Raw genomic sequence first — 20,427 nt, forward strand, 5'->3', positions numbered from 1 at the left:
AGAATCAAGTAAAGGATGGTCAGTGGTTTATTCACTTCCCCTCATCTTCCAAGGGGACAGTGGACAATATCTGGAGGCATTTTTGGTGTCACAATGTAGGGACCAGGGGTGAAGGTACTGTCATCCAGTGGATAAAGGCCAGAGAAGCTGCTCTACATGGTACCATGCATGGGATACCTCCCCATAAAAGAATAATCCAGCCCAAAATATCAATAATCCCATGGTTGAAAAACTCTGAAAAAGATCACTAATAAGAGTTGTATAATAGTGAGAACTGACTTGGAAAGATTGCCTTCTGACTGGTCCTGAAATATCCTTAGATATCTGAACATATAAAATCATCAAAGGTTCTTTCTTTTATGTGGGATCTATAGCCTTTAGTGCTGATATATCTAAAGCTATCTAATTCTATGGAAAAGGAAATGGCAACCCACTCCAATATTCTTGTCTGAAAAATTCCATGGACGGAGGAGCCTGGTGGGATACAGTCTGTGAGGTTGCAAGAGTTGGACACGATACAAGCAACTCCGCACATCTGGTTCTAGGCCTGTAGAAAGAACAGTGACCTTATCAGAAATGTTAACCTGAGAAAGAAATATCCATTATAAAGAAATATTATTAAAAGAATTCCTGATATGCATGACTTAACAGTACTAAAACAAGGACAGCTACAAGTGAACTGGGATGTGTTGATCATGATAGCTTTCAGAATTATTTGCACCATTAATATCCAAAACAATTGCTGATTGCTGTCAGACATTCATTAAATCCTTCTGCACAGGAAAGGAAACAAAAAGAATGAAGAAGTAACAGAATGAGAAAAACGTTTGCAATCCATATATTAAAATATTAATCTCCAACATGCATATAAAGAACTGATACAACTCAATAGCAAAAACAAACACAACAGCAACAACAAAAACAAAAACTAATAGCTCAGTTAAGAAGTTATCTAACACAAGATTTAGATTTTTTCTGATATGCAAATGGCAAATAAGTATATTAAAAGGAGAAAAACATATTCAGTGTCATTAATCATTAGGAAGAGGAAAATCAAAACCACAATGAGATCAAATCCCACTTGTCAGGATGACAATCATCTAAAACCAAAGCCCAAAATAAGTGTCATTAAGCTCATGGAAAATTGGAACCCTTTTATATTATTAGTAGGTATGTAAAATCATGCAGATACTGTGAAAATAATATGGTGGCTTTTCACAATGTAAAAATTAAATATATGATCCAGTAATCCTGCTTCAGAATATTTATCCAAAAAATTAAAATAATGATTCCAAAGATATATTAACATTCTTGTGTTCATTGCAGAACTATTCACAATAGCCAAGAAGTGGAAATAACCTAAATGGACCAAAAAGTGAATAAAGAAAATGTGGCATGTAACTAAAATGTCATACAATTCACCCTTTTAAAAAGATGGAAATTTTGCAGTGCTACCACATGGATAATAGTATGCTTAGTGAACTATATCAGTCACAGAAAGACAAATACTGTATGATTCCACTTATATGTTCATGGAGTCAAAAAGTGAAGTGATAGATGTCAGAGGCAAGAGGAGGGAGCAATGGGAAGTTACCAATCAAAGGGCATAAAATTTAAGTTAAGCTAGATGAATGAGATCTAAAGATGCACTGTACAAAAATCACATCTGTAGTCAACAAAGCTGTATTCTACACCTAAAATATGTTAATCAAGTAGGCCTTATGTGAGATGTTCTTACCACAATAAAATAAAAATAAAAATAAATGTTAGTACAATATGATCGCTGAAATCTAAATTGTACTTGGATTCCATCAGCTCTTCCCCTTTATTCTCTCTTTATTTTCTTGGACCCAATCCAGGTTCACACTGTATTGTCACCATGTCTCCCAAATGTCTAACCTGTGAGAGGCCTTAACTTTTCTTTTTTTCTTTTGGCTTCAATAATTTTAAGGAGTACTGATGAGATATCTTGTGGAATGCTTGCAAATATTGTTTTGCCTAATAATTTTCTCATTTTAAGACTGGAGTACAGGATTTGGGGAAAGAATATGATCGAGATGAAGTTTCTCATCACATCATATCAGGGAATAAATGTTGTCCACATTGCATCACTGGAGATGCTCACCTATATCTTTTACTTCAGGTAGTGTTGGTCATGTTTATTAAAGTTGAATGTGAGATTCAAAATGAAGTTGAGTTAATAATTATATATAGCATGTTCATGTTTCTTATTTACATTCTATAGTTTATGCTTTCTTCAATAAATATGTGTTATTTCAATAGTTCAATAAACAAAAGTAATTAATGAAATTGATGTGGTGGTGCAATTGAAGAGAACATTTATTTTATAGGGATCAGGTCATTTTCCAAACTTAGTATTTAACTTTATAAATATCTCTGTTTTAAATCTCAGTGAATCATGGTGATCTAAAAGGTGGATCTTCATACTTCTCCCATATGTTAGACTAAAAGTATGTAGAAACAGGATTATGCCTCGTATATTGTATAATTCAATTAATATTTGATAATGATGACTTCTATAGTTACATAATTTTAATAATTGTAAAAGTAATCAGAGTGATGAAGCATCTGAGTGAAGTGACTTTAACCTATAAATGTTCATGTGAAATGCCCCTAATACTGCTCCAATTTTTCTAGAACATAAGAATTACATCAGAGAATTGTGAGTAATTTTAATTATTTCAAGCCTTTAAGAGAATGAGGCTACAGACAGTCTCTAAGGTTTATGCTGCATGGGTTTTAACTCTAGATATAAGAATATATCCACCACTCCCAAACAAGAGAGATCCTGTGTTTACCCATCAGCAGGTATGTACAACAGACAGCTCATGGGAAGCTGCTGTGTAACTCGAGCTCAGCCTGATGCTCTGTGACGACCTAAGAGGTGCCATGGGAGGGAACGGGGAAGTTTAAGAAGAAGGGGATATATTATACATCCCCTGCAATTAAAAATAAAATTTGAAAAGAAAAATTAATATTATTTTCCATGTAGGGTAGGTAGAAAAAAAAAAGTGTGAGCAGAAATTTACCATTTAGACATAGAGAGTCCTTGTGTAATACTGAGTTATCCTAAAAGCTACCAATCTGAACTGTAAAGGAAGAGAACGTGCACTCAGGCTCCAGAGCTTTGTATTAGAGCTGGATCAGCTGAGCCCCTGAATTATAGCCCCATAAACAACAGGTCAAAGTAATGTCTCTGCTTTTTAATGTGCTGTCGAAGTTGGTCATAGCTTTTCTTCCAAGCAGCAAGCATCTTTTAATTCCATGGCTGCAGTCATCATTAGCAGTGGTTTTGGAGCCCAAGAGAATAAAGTCTGTCACTGTTTCCATTGTTTCCCCGTCTATTTGCCATGAAGCAATGGGACCGAATGTCATGATCTCAGTTTTCTGAATGTTGAGTTTTAAGCCAACTTTTTCACTCTCCTCTTTCACTTTCATCAAAAGGCTGTTTAGAAAAACAAAAGCTATTGTTTTCTTCAGCAGTCACGTATGCATATAAGAGTTGGACCATAAAGAGGGCTGAGCACTGAATAATTGATGCTTTGAATTGTGTTGTTGGAGAAGACTCTTGAGAATCCTTTGGACTGCAAGGAGCTCCAACCAGTCAATCCTAAAAGAAATCGATCCTGAATATTCATTAGAGAAACTGATGCTGAAGCTGAAGCTCGAATGCTTTGGCCACCTGATATGAAGAACTTACTCAAGGGAAAAGATTCTGATGCTGGGAAAGATTGAAGGCAGGAGGAGAAGGGGATGGCAGGAGATGAGGTGGTTGCATGTCATCACTGACTCGATGGGCATGAGTTTGAGCAAGCTCCCAGAGTTGGTGATGGACAGGGAAGCCTGTCGTGCTGCAGTCCATGGAGTCGCAAAAAGTCAGACACAACTTAGTGACTGAACTGAACTGACTGAAACTATAGGGCTTCCCAGGTGGAGCAGTGCTAAAGAATCTGCCTGCTAGTGCAGGAGATGCAGGAGACTGGGTTTGATCCCTGGGTCAGGATGGTCCTCTGGAGTAGGAAATGTACTCAGCTCCAGTGTTCTTTCCTGGAATAATTTCCATGAACAAAGAAGCCTGGCCAGCTACAGTCCATGAGGGGTCACAACAGAGTCAGACACAACTGAGTGACTGAAAACAAAATAATGCCTGGAATGGAGGATTAGAAGAGCTCTGAGCATTTGGGGAAGGTGCATTGTCTTGTTTCTACAAATTTTTAAAGGAGTAGTCAAGGTGAAAAAAAAAGACAATTATTTAAATAAAAAAAATAAGCAGAGGTTAAACAAACACCAGTGGAGAAAGAGTAAAAGCTCTATTTTTTATTAATGTTATATAGCAGACTTAAGAGCAAAACTTATAACAAAAGAGAGAAGAAAAAATATGTAGGCAATATTAGCTGTCCTATTTCCAAAATTCAAAAAAAGAAAAAAGAAAGAAAGAAAACTCATCAGTAATTTTATTTATTTATTTTTAAATTTATTTATTTATTTTTAATTTTTACTTTACAATTCTGTATTGGTTTTGGCATAGATTGACATGAATCCACCACAGGTGTACATGCGTTCCCAAACATGAACCCCCCTCCCACCCCCCTCCCCACAACATCTCTCTGGGTCATCCCCGCGCGTCAGCCCCAAGCGTGTCATATCCTGCATCAGACATAGACTGGCATTTCGATTCTTACATGTTATTATACATGTTTCAATGCCATTCTCTCAAATCATCACACCCTCTCCCTCTCCCTCTGAGTCCAAAAGTCCGCTATACACATCTGTGTCTTTTTTGCTGTCCTGCATACAGGGTCATCATTGCCATCTTCCTAAATTCCATATATATGTGTTAGTATACTGTATTGGTGTTTTTCTTTCTGGCTCACTTCACTCTGTATAATTGGCTCCAGTTTCATCCATCTCATCAGAACTGATTCAAATGTATTCTTTTTAATGGCTGAGTAATACTCCATTGTGTATATGTACCACAGCTTTCTTATCCATTCATCTACTGATGGACATCTAGGTTGTTTCCATGTCCTGGCTATTATAAACAGTGCTGCGATGAACATTGGGGTACATGTGTTTCTTTCAATTCTGGTTTCCTCTGTGTGTATGCCCAACAGTGGGATTGCTGGGTCATAAGGCATTTCTATTTGCAATTTTTTAAGGAATCTCCACACTGTTCTCCATAGTGGCTGTACTAGTTTGCATTCCCACCAACAGTGTAGGAGGGTTCCCTTCTCTCCACACCCTCTCCAGCATTTATTGCTTGCAGATTTTTGGATCGCAGACATTCTGACTGGTGTGAAGCGGTACCTCATTGTGGTTTTGATTTGCATTTCTCTAAAAACTAATTTTGTATTGGCTTAGACAGCTTAGCTATAGTTAGAATATCTGACTTTGTGATAGATTGTCTTCTGACTTTGTCTTCAACACTCAAATTTATGTAAGAAGAGATAGGGGTCTTAAGTGTTTCAGTTTTGCATATGATCTGACATCTTCATGCTGAGTCATCTGAAGTCTGTTTCTTGATCTATGGAACTAGAGAGAACCTTACCAGAAATGGCAGAGAAAGTTCCTCTCATGGTAGAATCTTAGAGGTATCATCACCAGTTAGAGAAATATAATTCTTTGATATTACCATTTTCTCATGAAATGCCTTCACAGTGTATTACCATCTCAAGTGTTTGATGTTTGTCCTTTACAGGGACCTACTAAATATCCTATAAAGTGAAAGTGAATTCGCTCAGTCGTGTCCAACTCTTTGTGACCCCATGGACACTAGACTCCTCCGTCCATGGGATTTTCTAAGCAAGAGTACTGGAGTGGGTTGCCATTTCCTTCTCCAGGAAATCTTTCAGACCCAGGGATTGAACTCAGGTCTCCCACATTGTAGACAGACACTTTACTGTCTGAGCCACCAAGGAAGTCCTCCTAAAATCTTCCTACACTTACAGACATTTCTGAGTTATAAACTTTAGTAAAGTAACTTATTCTTCCTGGGAGAGAAAACTTTCTTAAATCCTTTCTCATCTCATTTTGTTGTTGTTTTCTGGTAAGGCTTTGTCTTATGTACAGTTTCACTGGACACTTGTCCATAGATTTAAAATCTCTAGTGTGTCATTAATCAGAAGCGTGTCTTAGTCACTCAGTCGTGTCCGACACTTTGTGACCTCATGGACTGTAGCCCACCAGGCTCCTCTGTCCTTGGGATTTCTCTAGGCATGAATACTGGAGTAGGTTGCCATTTCCTTCTCCAGGGGATCTGTTTACCCCATAAATCAAACCCAGGTCTCCTGCATTGCAGGTAGATTCTTTACCATCCAAGCCACTGCAATTGGTGTTTGATTGGAAGTATGATCATAAATAAAGTTAATCTCTTAGTTTTGACACCTTGAACATAGACCAGAGCCTATTGTAGAGGAATGGAAAATCTGTGGGAGTCAGAATCAAGATTCCAGATGCTAATGTGTATATTGTCCTTATTTGCACATTATAAGGAAAGTCAAGGATCTCTGTCTTCTGTTTTGTCAAGTCTTGAATAAAGATATAGACTGGATTAACTTTATTATTTTTTCATTTATTATTCCTCAAGTGGTGAGGTGGGATTGATAATCAGGCTTTTCTGAGTTGAGAACACTGTCTGGAAAAAAAATTAAGGTTTATTTTGACAACAGATTTAGTGAGTCAGAAACAAAAATAAATGTTACAGTGTTGTGTGGAATTAACAATAAAGAAACTGATGTACATTATAAGAGGTGTTATTCTTAAAGTCACATTGTGAACATGTGATGGTAAATTAATTTAGAAATTTCTCACTTCTGCTATTAGCTGTTCAGTTCAGTTCAGTTGCTCAGTCGTGTCTGACTCTTTGTGATCCCATGAATGCAGCACGCCAGGCCTCCTTATCCATCACCAAGTCCCAGAGTTTACTCAAACTCATGTCCATCGAGTTGGTGATACCATCCAGCCATCTCATCCTCTGCCATCCCCTCTTCCTTCTGCCCCCAATCCCTCCCAGCATCAGAGTCTTTTCCAATGAATCAACTCTTCTCACGAGGTGGCCAAAGTTCTGGAGTTTCAGCTTTAGCATCAGTCCTTCCAATGAACACCCAGGACTAATCTCCTTTATTTTTTATTTTTTTTTACATTTTTTTTTATTTTACTTTACAATTCTGTATTGGTTTTGCCATACATTGACATGAATCCACCACAGGTGTACATGCAGGATGGGCTGGTTGGATCTTCTTGCAGTCCAAGTGACTCTCAAGAGTCTTCTCCACCACCACAGTTCAAAAGCATCAATTCTTTGGCGCTCAGCTTTCTTTACAGTCCAACTCTCACATCCATACATGACTACTGGAAAAACCATAGCCTTGACTAGATGGACCTTTGTTGGCAAAGTAATGTCTCTGCTTTTAGTACTGAAATAATCAGTTATAGTTCTGGGCTAGGTTAATCTTTTATGAATTTAAAATAGGCAAGGAGACCTAAAAGCATTGTGGGAGGATTTCATTTAGGATAACCCCCCATCCTTTAATCTCATATTGTTATTTCTGAATATTAAAATTTATAACTGAGAACTAAACATTTTCAGTGATTGTGTTACTTAAAGAAAATTTTAAACGGTTATCTTGTTTAAAATTTTAGACATTTAGCATTTCTTGCATAAGAAAAAAAAACATGGAGAAATTCTAAAAGAGATATTTTGTTTCATCTACCAATCTTGGTAAGAAGTAGTTAACCAAGTGTCTTATTTTCTTTAATATTTTTGTTTGTAGGACTTATTCAGATTCTGACAAACAAAAGTCATATTTCTATCAGAGAGCAATAAAAGTAAGGCCATGTTACTCTCCTGGGCTTCTCCAGTTACCCAGAGTTGCAAGTCCTCCTCTTCTTGATATTCTTCACCATCTACAGTGTCATTGTGGTAGGGAATCTTGGGATGATAGTAACCATCAAAATTAATCCCAAATTGCACACCCCCATGTACTTTTTCCTCAGTCATCTCTCCTTTGTGGACGTTTGTTGCTCCTCCATAGTTGTTCCAAAGACCATGGTGAACCTCATGGTAGAAGACAGAACCATTTCATTTGCAGCATGTGTAATGCAATTATTTTTCTTTTGTACCATTGTGGTGACTGAGTCCCTTTTATTAGCTGTGATGGCCTATGACTGCTTCGTGGCCATCTGCAACCCTGTGCTCTACAGGGTGGCCATGTCACAGAGACTCTGTGTGATGTTAGTGGTTTGATTTTTTACCTGGGGAGCAACCTTCTCTTTGACATTCACACGTTCTGTTAGCAAATTATCATTTCAAGGTTTCAATACAATCTATTGCTTCTTCTGGGAGTTCTCCTCCCTGCTTTCCCTCTCTTGTTCTGATACTTATCTCAACCGGTTGCTGCTATTTATTTTCTCCACCTTTGATGAGATCAGCACACTCTTCATCATTCCCCTGTCTTATGTGTTTATTGTTGTCACCATCTTCAAGATGGCTTCAGCCTGTGGTAGCAGGAAAGCCTTCTCTACCTGTGCCTCCTGCCTGACTGCCATCAGCATGCACCATCCTCTTCCTCTACTCTGTGCCCAACTCTGCAACCTCCAGACACTCAGTCAAAGTGGTGTCTGTGTTTTACAAAGTGGTCATCCCCATGTTGAATCCCCTGATCTACAGTCTGAGAAATAAGGATGTCAAGGACACAGTCTCTAAAATCATGGACTCTAAAGTGTTTTCATATTTTCTCTCCAAAAAATATTATAAGCACTTTGAGATAAGAATTTGCTTCGTCATTTTTGCTCTCCACAATATGTAGCAAATGTATCACTTATTTAATATGTAAGCAAATGTTTTCTTTGCTTTTGTTTGCTGGTGAAAGCACAGTGATGAATTCATTAAATTGAAGGATTCTACTTCATTCAAGTTTATATCATGCTTTGGTGTTTACATGGTCCTTTGGCTTCCCAGGTGACACTAGTTGTAAAGAACCTGCCTTCCAATGCAGGAGACATAAGAGAAGGTGTTGGATCCCTGGGTCTGGAAGACTCCCTGGAAAAGGGATGGCAACTCACTCCAGTCTTCTTGCCTGGAAAATCCCATGGACAGAGGTGCCTGGTAGGCTATGATCCAAAGGGTCCCAAAATGTCAGACATGACTGAAGATATTTAGCCTGCACACACATGCATATTAGCACTCAAAATGTATCAGCTTAGTTGACAATTCTATTTCTGATTTTTTTTCAAAAGCATCTCTAATTCATGTATAAAATATGGCTTAGTGATTAGCTGATAGTTTTTTTTTTTTTCATAATTACCTTTTCCTTAGTATTTAAGGTATGGAAATGAGTGTACACAGAATTATACTTTGGTCAACTTATTTTAAGTCACTGGCATCAACTGGTTAGGATTTATACATCATACATCACACACACACACACACACACAGAGGACAAAAAAAAAAAAAAACATAGAAATAACCAGTCTTTGGTCTTGAGAGTAGCTGAAGACAGTTCATGATAAAGGATCTGTATGTGCACAAGTACACGCTTGGTAAAGGAATTCTGTGCACAGACTTGTTCACATCATCCTAAAGGAGATCAGTCCTGGGTGTTCATTGGAAGGACTGATGCTAAAGCTGAAAAACCATAGCCTTGACTAGACGGACCTTAGTCGGCAAAGTAATGTCTTTGTTTTTCAACATGCTATCTAGGTTGGTCATAACTTTCCTTCCAAGGAGTAAGCGTCTTTTAATTTCATGGCTGCAGTCACCATCTGCAGTGATTTTGGAGCCCTCCAAAATAGTCTGACACTGTTTCCATTGTTCCCCACCTATTTCCCATGAAGTGATGGGACCGGATGCCATGATCGTCGTTTTCTGAATGTTGAGCTTTAAACCAACTTTTTCACTCTTCTGTTTCACTTTCACTTTCATCAAGAGGCTTTTTAGTTCCTCTTCACTTGCTGCCATAAGGGTGGTGTCATCTGCATATCTGAGGTTATTGATATTTTCCCGGCAACCTTGAATCCAGCTGTGCTTCTTCCATCCCAGCGTTTCTCGTGATGTACTCTGCATATAAGTTAAATAAGCAGGGTGACCATTATTACTCTTATATAGGATTAAATATACTACTGTTTAAACTCCTCAATTACCATTTTATTAATCCTATATATCTATTGTTTTTTTTCCTTCTAAGCACAGTATTGCATTTAGTATCTGACTCAGTTCTGATTCAAGATTTTTCATCATGGTCATTGAGAATAATTAAGCTCCTTATATTCCCCTTTGTTTTTATCTCCACCAGGAATTCTCAGTCATTACTATAATGCTCATATTTTTAAAATTGTATGAAGGAAAATTACTGATGAAGCTTATTTATACTTGCTGTGTTTCTAATTGTATTATTTTCATTTTCACTTGCATTAAATGTATAGTCTACTGTAGAAAATTACAAATATTTATATTTATTATTAATTAAACTGTGGAAAATTCTGAAAGAGATGGGCATACCAGACCACCTAACCTGCCTCTTGAGAAATCTGTATGCAGGTCAGGAAGCAACAGTTAGACCTGGACATGGAACAACAAACTGGTTCCAAATAGGAAAAGGAGTATGTCAAGGCTGTATATTGTCACCCTGCTTATTTAACTCATATGCAGAGGACATCATGAGAAATGCTGGACTGGAAGAAACATAAGCTGGAATCAAGATTGCCAGGAGAAATATCAATAACCTCAGATATGCAGATGACACCACGCTTATGGCAGAAAGTGAAGAGGAGCTAAAAAGTCTCTTGATGAAAGTGAAAGAGGAGAGTGAAGAAGTTGTCTTAAAGCTCAACATTCAGAAAACGACGATCATAGCATCCAGTCCCATCACTCCATGGGAAATAGATGGGGAAACAGTGGAAACAGTGTCAGACTTTATTTTGGGGGGCTCCAAAATCACTGCAGATGGTGACTGCAGCCATGAAATTAAAAGACGCTTACTCCTTGGAAGGAAAGTTATGACCAACCTAGATAGCATATTCAAAAGCAGAGACATTACTTTGCCAACTAAGGTCTGTCTAGTCAAGGCTATGGTTTTTCCTGTGGTCATGTATGGATGTGAGAGTTGGACTGTGAAGAAGGCTGAGCACTGAAGAATTGATGCTTTTGAACTGTGGTGTTGTAGAAGACTCTTGAGAATCCCTTGGACTGCAAGGAGATCCAACCAGTCCATTCTGAAGGAGGTCAACCCTGGGATTTCTTTGGAAGGAATGATGCTAAAGTTGAAACTCCAGTACTTTGGCCACCTCATGAAAAGAGTTGACTCATTGGAAAAGACTTTGATGCTGGGAGGGATTGGGGGCAGGAGGAGAAAGGGACGACTGAGGCTGAGATGGCTGGATGGCATCACGGACTCGATGGACATGAGTTTGAGTGAACTCCGGGAATTGGTGATGGACAGGGAGGCCTGGTGTGCTGCGATTCATGAGGTTGCAAAGAGTCGGACACGACCGAGTGACTGAACTGAACTGAACTGAATCTCCATTTATGTGTTTCAATGTATCATTTCTTTTATCTCTCATAGAGCAGAAAATATGCCACAATTTTCTTGTTGAAAATAAGAAGCAGAAATATATTTCTTTGTTCAGATTTATGATTAAATGCCCAAATATATTTTTTAATGCTCTCTAGTGTACTTTCCATTATTGTAGAATAAAGAAGAGAAAGAAAATATGTTTCTATATATTTTTCTATATACGTATCACATATATATATATCACATAGTGAAATTTGTAATGCTTAGAGAATGAAACTATTCAGTTAGTTCAGTCACTCAGAGTAGTATCCAACTCTTTGAAACCCCTGGACTGCAGATGCCAGGCTTCCCTGTCCATCGCCAACTCATGAAGCTTGCTCAAGCTTATGTCCATCATGTCAGTGATGCCTTCCAAATATGACATTCTCTGTTGTCCCCTTCTCCTCCTTCCTTCAATCTTTCCCAGCATCAAGGTCTTTTCCAATGAGTCAGTTCTTCACATCAGATGGCCAAAGTACTGGAATTTCAGCTTCAGCATCAGTCCTTCCAATGAAAACTCTGGACTGATCTCCTTTAGGATGAACTGGTTGGATCTCCTTGCAGTCCAATATCAAGAGTATTCTCCAACACCACAGTTCAAAAGCATCAATTCTTCAGCGCTTAGCTTTCTTTATGGTCCAACTCTCACATCCAATATGATTACTGGAAAAACCATAGCTTTTACTAGATGGGCCTTTGTTGGTAAAGTAATGACTGCGCTTTTTAATATCTAGGTTGGTCATTCAGATGCATATATCTTTCCTTTTCTCCTTTGCCTTTAGCTTCTCTTCTTTTCTCAGCTATTTGTAAGACCTCATCAGACAACCATTTTGCCTTTTTGCATTTATTTGGGGCGATGGTCTTGATCACTGCCTCCTGTATGATGTCATGAACCTCCGTCCTTATTTATTCAGGCACTCTGTCTATCAGATCTAATCCCTTGAATCTATTTCTCACTTCCACTCTTTAATCATAATGGATTTGATTTAGGTCATACCTGAAAGGTCTAGTGGTTTTCCCTACTTTCTTCAATTTAAGTCTGAATTTGGCAATAAGGAGTTCATGATATGAAGAAAATTTTCCTCAGTGATCAATACAAAGAAATAGAGGAAAGCAATAGAATGGGAAAGACTATAGATCTCTTCAAGAAAATTAGAGAAACCAGGTGAATATTTCACGCAAAGATGGGCTCAATAAAGGACAGAAATGGGATGGACTTAACAGAAGCAGAAGATATTAGGAAGAGGTGGAAAGAATACACAGAAGAACTATCCAAAAAATCTTCATGACCCAGATAACCACGATGGGGTGGTCACTCACCTAGAGCCAGATATCCTGGGATGTGAAATCAGGTGGGCCTTTGGAAGCATCACTATGACAAAGCTAGTGGGATGATGAAATTACTGTTGAGCTATTTCAAATCCTAAAAGATGATGCTGTGAAGGGGCTGCACTAAATATGTCAGCAAACTTGGAAAACTCAGCTGTGGCCACAGGACAGGAAAAGGTCAGTTTTCATCCCGATCTCAAAGAAAGGCAATGTCAGAGAATGTTCAAACTACCACACAATTGCACCAATCTCACATGCTAGCAAAGTAATGCTCAAAATTCTCGAAGCCAGGCTTCAATAGTATGTGAACTGTGGAGTTCCAGATGTTTAAGCTGGATTTAGAAGAGGCAGCGTAACCAGAGATCAAATTGCCAACATCCTTTGGAATATAAAAAAGCAAGAGAGTTCCAGTAAAACATATACTCCTGCTTTATTGACCATGCCAAAACCTTTGTTCCTGTGTATCTCAACAAACTTTAGAAAATTCCTAAAGAAATGGAAATACCAGACCACCTGACCTGCCTCTTGAGAAATCTGTATGCAGGTCAAGAAGCAACAGAACTGTACATGGAACAACAGACTGGTTCCAAATAGGAAAAGGAGTATGTCAAGGCTATATATTGTTATCCTGCTTATTTAACATATGTGCAGAGTACATGATAAGAAATGCTGAGCTGGCTGAAGCACAAGCTGTAATCAAGATTTCCAGGAAAAAAATCAATGTCAGATGTGCAGATGATACAACCTCTATGGCAGAAAGTGAAGAAGAACTAAAAAGCCTCTTGTTGATAGTGAAAGAGAAGAGTGAAAAAGTTGGCTTAAAGCTTAACATTCAGAAAATGAAGATCATGGCATCCGGTCCCATCACTTCATGGGAAATAGATGGGGAAACAGTGGAAACAGTGTCAGACTTTGTTTTTTTGGACTCCAAAATCACTGCAGATGGTGACTGCAGCCACGAAATTAAAAGACGCTTAGTCCTTGGAAGAAAAGTTATGACCAACCTAGATAGCATATTCAAAAGCAGAGACATTACTTTGCCAAATAAGGTTCGTCTAGTCAAGGCTACAGTTTTTCCTGTGGTCATGTATGGATGTGAGAATTGGACTGTGAAGAAGGCTGAGCGCCGAAGAATTGATGTTTTTGGTGTTGGCCAAGGCTCTTGAGAGTCCCTTGGACTGCAAGGAGATCCAACCAGTCCATTCTGAAGGAGATCAGCCCTGGGGTTTCTTTGGATGGAATAATGCTAAAGCTGAAGCTCCAGTACTTTGGCCACCTCATGCGAAGAGTTGACTCATTGGAAAAGACTCTGATGCTGGGAGGGATTGGGGGCAGGAGGAGAAGGGGATGACCGAGGATGAGATGGCTGGATCGCATCACTGACCCGATGGACGTGAGTCTGAGTGAACTCCAGGAGTTGGTGATGGACAGCGAGGCCTGGCGTGCTGTGATTCATGGGGTCACAAAGAGTCAGATATGACTGAGCGACTGAACTGAACTGAACTGAACTGAACTGAAAAGATATTTTGGGGGCTTCCCTGATGGCTCAGTGAAGAATCTGCTTGCAATACTAGAGACACAGGAGACGCCAGTTCAATTCCACTGGCCAGTGAGATTCCCGTGGTGGAAAAAATGGCAACCAACTCCAATATTCTTGCCTGAAAAATTCTATGGACAGAGAAGCCTGGTGGGCTACAGTCCAAAGGGTTGCAAAGATTCAGATATGACTAAGAGACTGGGCACATGCACAAAGAGGTATTTTTAGTTATCTTCTGTGGAAACAGATATAACTTGAATCTAATGTTGACCTACCAAAGACATGACAGTCTCCATAATATAAAATTGTGCAATCCCAAATAGCAATAATGCTGAAGTCCATAAGTCTTAATTTACTTTATCAATCTTTGTTTTGGTAGAAAAAAATTGGCATAGTTGATTTTACATGGAGTATTTCGCTTTAGATTTATGTTTTTTCTTCAGAACTTTATTTCCTCCATAAGTGTTTTATTCAATCAATAAAGACTACATTTTAAAATTTCTCTTATTACATTGTGTGCATATTACAATTAACTATTTCATTGCTTGCTAGAGAAACTGTAACCTTTTTTCTTGTTACAATTTTTAAAAAATCAATATTTTCTCACATTTAACACTGAAAGGAACATTCAACAGTCTAACACAATAACATTCACTTATTCCTGTTTGTCATTTATGTTATGTTCATCCCATGTTTTATCTCTTCACATGATCTAATCCCTGTGGAAAATCACTTTTGAAATGTCTTTAAGATTGATAGTTAATAATCAGTTAATATTCTTTAATATTTTTCACATGTGAATATTTTTATTATGTTCTATATCCAGAGAAAATTTCCTTCTGCTTAAAACTTGCATTATTTCTTATTGTAAATCTGGAAAATCCTCTTAGCTTCTGTTTGTTAATAAAGTCATTACTATTTTTTTTTCTTGTCCCTTTTTGAAGATTTTTTTTCCCTAAGAATAGAGTATTACATATTCACTCTATTTTCTTTCATATTTAAAAATGTCAATTGGTATTACCCCCCCACCATGTTTTATTTTCTTTGAAAAGTTTTCCCTAAATTTTACTGTTGTTACTTTGACCATGGAGTACCTACTCATGGATTTCTCTGCATTTTTTGATTGGGGATATTCTGCTTATCTTGAATACATTTTTTGAAGATTAATCAGTTTTGATAACATTTTAGAGCCCTTACCTTAAGTTATTTATTATTATCCATTTTCTACTCTTTTTCTAGAGCATTCAATCAGTTCGGTTCAGTTCAGTCACTCAGTCGTGTCCAACTCTTTTGACCCCATGAATCACGTCCTTCGAGTCAGTGATGCCATCCAGCCATCTCATCCTCGGTCGTCCCCTTTTCCTCCTGCCCCCAATCAAAGTCTTTTCCAATGAGTCAACTCTTTGCATGAGGTGGCCAAAGTACTGGAGTTTCAGCTCTAGAGCATTAACTCCAAGTATTTCAGATCATTCAATTGGAGCAAATATATATCCTATGCTCTGCTTTATATTTTCTTTTATTCTTTTTCTGAGCTTCATTTTAAATAACTTTTATTGGAGTGTATTTGAGTTTATTATTCCTATCTTATGCTGTGTCTAAAACATTTTAAATTATTCCTTTGAGCTCTTATTTTCAACATTTATGGGAATATTTTTCCACCTTAAAAACCTTTTGTTTCTTTTTCTTTTTTCTTTTTTTTACTTTACAATTCTGTATTGGTTTTGTCATATATTGACATGAATCCACCACTGGTGTACATGCGTTCCCAAACATGAACCCCCCTCCCACTCCCCTCCCCACAACATCTCTCTGGGTCATCCCAGCGTACCATGCCCAAGCGTGCCATATCCTGCATCGGACATAGACTGGCAATTCGATTCTTACATGATATTATACATGTTTCAATGTCATTCTCCCAAATCATCTCACCCTCTCCCTCTCCCACTGAGTCCAAAAGTCTGCTATACACATCTGTGTCTTTTTTGCTGTCCTGCATACAGGGTCATCATTGCCATCTTTCTAAATTCCATATATATGTGTTAGTATACTGTATTGGTGTTTTTCTTTCTGGCTCACTTCACTCTGTATAATCGGCTCCAGTTTCATCCATCTCATCAGAACTGATTCAAATGTATTCTTTTAAACGGCTGAGTAATACTCCATTGTGTATATGTACCACAGCTTTCTTATCCATTCATCTGCTGATGGACATCTAGGTTGTTTCCATGTCCTGGCTATTATAAACAGTGCTGTGATGAACATTGGGGTACATGTGTCTCTTTCAATTCTGGTTTCCTCAGTGTGTATGCCCAGCAGTTTGTTTCTTTTATAACAATTTTTATTGATGTATATCTGAGGTACAAAGCATCACACATATAAAAAATATAGATTTGCATGAATTTGGACATATGCATACATCCGTGAAATCATTACCACAATCTAAGTGTTAGATAATCGCTAAACCTCTAAAAGTTTATCTTTGTTTTGTTTCTCTCTTTGTTTTGTTTAATAAGAGATTGAATCTCATCAAATTTTTAAGTACACAAAACAGTATTGCTACTGTATGTTATACAACAAATCTCTAGAATGTATTTACCTCTTAAACTGAAACTTCAAGTCCATTAAGTTCCCCATTTTCCTGTTCTCCTCAGAGAGATATCTGCACTCTCAGGGCCATTGTAGCTTTAGTCACAACATCCAGGATATGGAAAAACCCAATGTCTACCACCACTAAAAAGAATTTGAAGACAGTGGGGTCTATTCATAAAATGGGACATCACCGAGCCTTAGACAAGAGGCAAACTCTGTCATGTGCATAACATAGATAATAGCATGCATTTTACTGAGTAATATAAGCCAATCCCAAAAGGACAAACACTGCATGTTTCCCCATATACACATCTAAATAGCTATCTAATATAGTAACTTCAGAGAAGCTGAGAACAGAATGTTTCCATTTAACTTTATTTCTGTCTTGAAATAGTTCATCTTAAACTTTTTTTTCCAAAATTTCCCTATTTTTAATATGTTATTCTTAGTATTTTTTGAAATCCTTTTCTAGCTCCACCATGTAAAAGTCCTATGATCCTGTTTGTATTCGGTGCTTTCTTGTAGTGTGAACAAAAGTTTCATAGAAACTAATAATGATGCTACTTTTCACAAGAGACGGCCTCACTTTCTCTATAAAAAGACATGAAAGATGACAGGATGACTGTGTTTATCCAACTATTAATTGACCTGGGACTGATCTGTTTGAAGAAAGACCTCATTTTTCTTCCAGTCTGTCCTTTTTAGGGAGTAGAATTCCTGTGATGTTGACTGGGGAGTGGGCCCCCCTCTCTCTCTCCATATCTCTCTCTCTCCATCTCTCTTCAGCCCTCAAACACTGCAGAAAATGCAGTTTTAGCGTTTTGGAGGTGTCAACTTGAGCCTCTTGCCTTACACAACTTCATGTGACAGTGAATCTTGAAGTGGCTGCTGACCTTGTGGTGATGCAGGCCTCTCACCTCTGGTGGCTGAGAGACCAAGAAAGATTTCACCTTGTCTTTCCAGTTCAGTATGAATCTACAGAGTCTGATGCCCTCGTGCTTCAGAAAGAAACACATAGCACCTCTGTGCCTGACTTAAAGCAGGGTTCAAACCTGGAAACCGTTTTGGGAGGAGACTTGCGCTCCCTCTGTCACTGGCTCTTCCCTCCAGGAGGACGTGTTGTCTTCTGAGCAGCACAAGACAGCAGGCGAGTCCAGTCTGCCTCAGTGGCCCAGAACCAGATCCTTAGAGTCTTCTGCCCACTGGCCCATCCCATTTCCTGTGGGGAGAAACAGCTGTGTGCTTAGGCTTCTGAAGCCCAGTTCGTCTTGTCATCCACTCTGACTGCAGAAAGCTCCACTGTTTTCTCTTTTCTCCCAGAACAGTCACAGGACACAGGTCAGAGTCAGGAGTGTTCCCTTTGGTGGATCACAATCTTCAATATTACACTGTTTGGGGCAATATCAAAAGTTTCTCTCTGCTTCTCACAAATCTCCATTTAATTCTGTCATTATATGGACCATCCTAAACAATATCTCTCTATGCTCAATTTCTCTGTCATGCCCAACTCTTTGTGACCACGTGAACTGTAGTCCATCAGGCTCCTCTTTTTATGGGATTTTTCCAGGCAAGAATACTGGAGTGGGTTGCCATTTCCTCCTCCAGGGGATCTTCCTGACCTAGGGATCAAACCTGTGTCTCTTGCATCTTCTGGGTCTCCTGCACTGGCAGGCAGATTCTTAACCACTGAACCACCTGGGTAGCCCTATCTATCTATGTGTGTGTGTGCCCAGTCACTCAGTTGTGTCTGACTCCATATGATTTCATGGACTGTAGCCTGCCAGGATCCTCTATTCATAGGATTTTTTCCAGGCAGGAGTACTGGAGTGTGTTGCCATTTCCTCCTCCAGGGGATCTCCCCAAACCAGTGATCAAAACTGTGTCTTCTTCACCCCATGGTCTCATGCATTGGATGTATATTCTTTACCACTGCACTACCTGAGAAGCCCCGCATCTCTCTATAGATGGTGTTAGTCACTCAGTCATGTCTGACTCTTTGCGACCACATAGACTGTAGCCTGCCAGGCGTCTCTGTCCATGGAATTCTCCAGGAAGGAACACTGGAGCAGATTGCTATTTCCATCTCCAGTGGATATTCCCAACCCCAGGAATGAACCCAGGTCTCCTACATTGCAGGCAGATTCTTTACCATGTAAGCCACCAGGGAAGCCCCATCTATCTATACCTATCACCTGTTTTCTATCTGCTCATTTACTTATTTGGTCTCAGGGCTTACTCAGGCACAGAACATTGCCAATGTTCCAAGAGGAAATACAACCTCCTATAGTGAAACCTGGCTCCTGCCAATGCAGATGACACAGGTTTAATCCGTGAGTTGGGATGATCCCTTGGAGAAGGAAATGGCAACTCACTCCAGTGCTCCTGCCTGGAAAATTCCATGGACAGAAGAGCCTGGCAAGTTAGAGTCCATGGTGTCACAAAGCTGTACATGACGGAGCACACAAGCACACATGCATAGTGAAACCTGTGAAGTATCTGCTGAAAGCACCACAGTTTTCCCTGAACAGTTGTGGAACCTATTATATACATTTTCAAGTGTGTTTGCATCAGTCAGACAAAAAGCAGTTCACCTCTCTAAGGTTACATCTCCCTAAGTTCTAAACAACTTCAGTTCTCTTTTCTTGAATAACTATTCACTTTTATCGACAGATAACATTTGTACCTTATCTTTGCTTTTCTACTCATTTTTATTTAAATCCCATTTTAATCACATCCATCCATCCAGAAGTAAAAGTGCTCTGTCATTTCATAAAAACTTTTCCCTGTATTTTTCATTTTGAAACATGTCCAGCATACAGAAGGGATTCATGAAAAACACAAATTTGCAAAAATAATCACACATGTATCCCTTACCTATAAATACCAATTACAATTGCTACGTTAGTTTTACTTCTAGCTCTCATCTATATATAGACATAGAATTCTTATGGCATGTAGTACTTATGTCTAATTTTTTTCCTCTTAACTAATTTATGTTGCTAATGACACAGATATCAAGTTCCCACTCATGGAAATGCTTTCCTTTTAAAAAAAAACATATTTTTATAAATTAAACATAAATTTATACATATATTTATTTTTGAATAATAAGTACATAATATTTTACAATATGCAAGACACATTCATGCTTTCCCAAATTTTGAGATCTAATATTAGGTAACACTCATCTTAGAATAGTCTACAGGCTCTATTCATTATACTATATCACATAATCATTTTTTCAAATATTTTGATTCATATTATTTAAAATCTGAGATCCTTAAAGTTGACTGAATTATACAACTTTTCATATTCTTTCTCTCCTGTAGGATTTCACTTCTTAACAATGCTAATATGTTTCTATATTTATAACTGTATAACTAACAAGCATATATATAT

The 20,427-nt window shown here is 38.3% G+C and overlaps 2 pseudogenes; both read left to right on the forward strand.

Moving 5' to 3' along the window:
* Nucleotides 1-20,427, forward strand: part of LOC120882208 — a 933,819-nt pseudogene that overhangs the window by 152,952 nt on the left and 760,440 nt on the right.
* Nucleotides 2,058-8,828, forward strand: LOC120859151 (annotated as a pseudogene).

Source organism: Oryx dammah, unplaced genomic scaffold (assembly GCF_014754425.2).
Source record: "Oryx dammah isolate SB20612 unplaced genomic scaffold, SCBI_Odam_1.1 HiC_scaffold_2, whole genome shotgun sequence".
Taxonomy (NCBI): Eukaryota; Metazoa; Chordata; class Mammalia; order Artiodactyla; family Bovidae; genus Oryx; species Oryx dammah.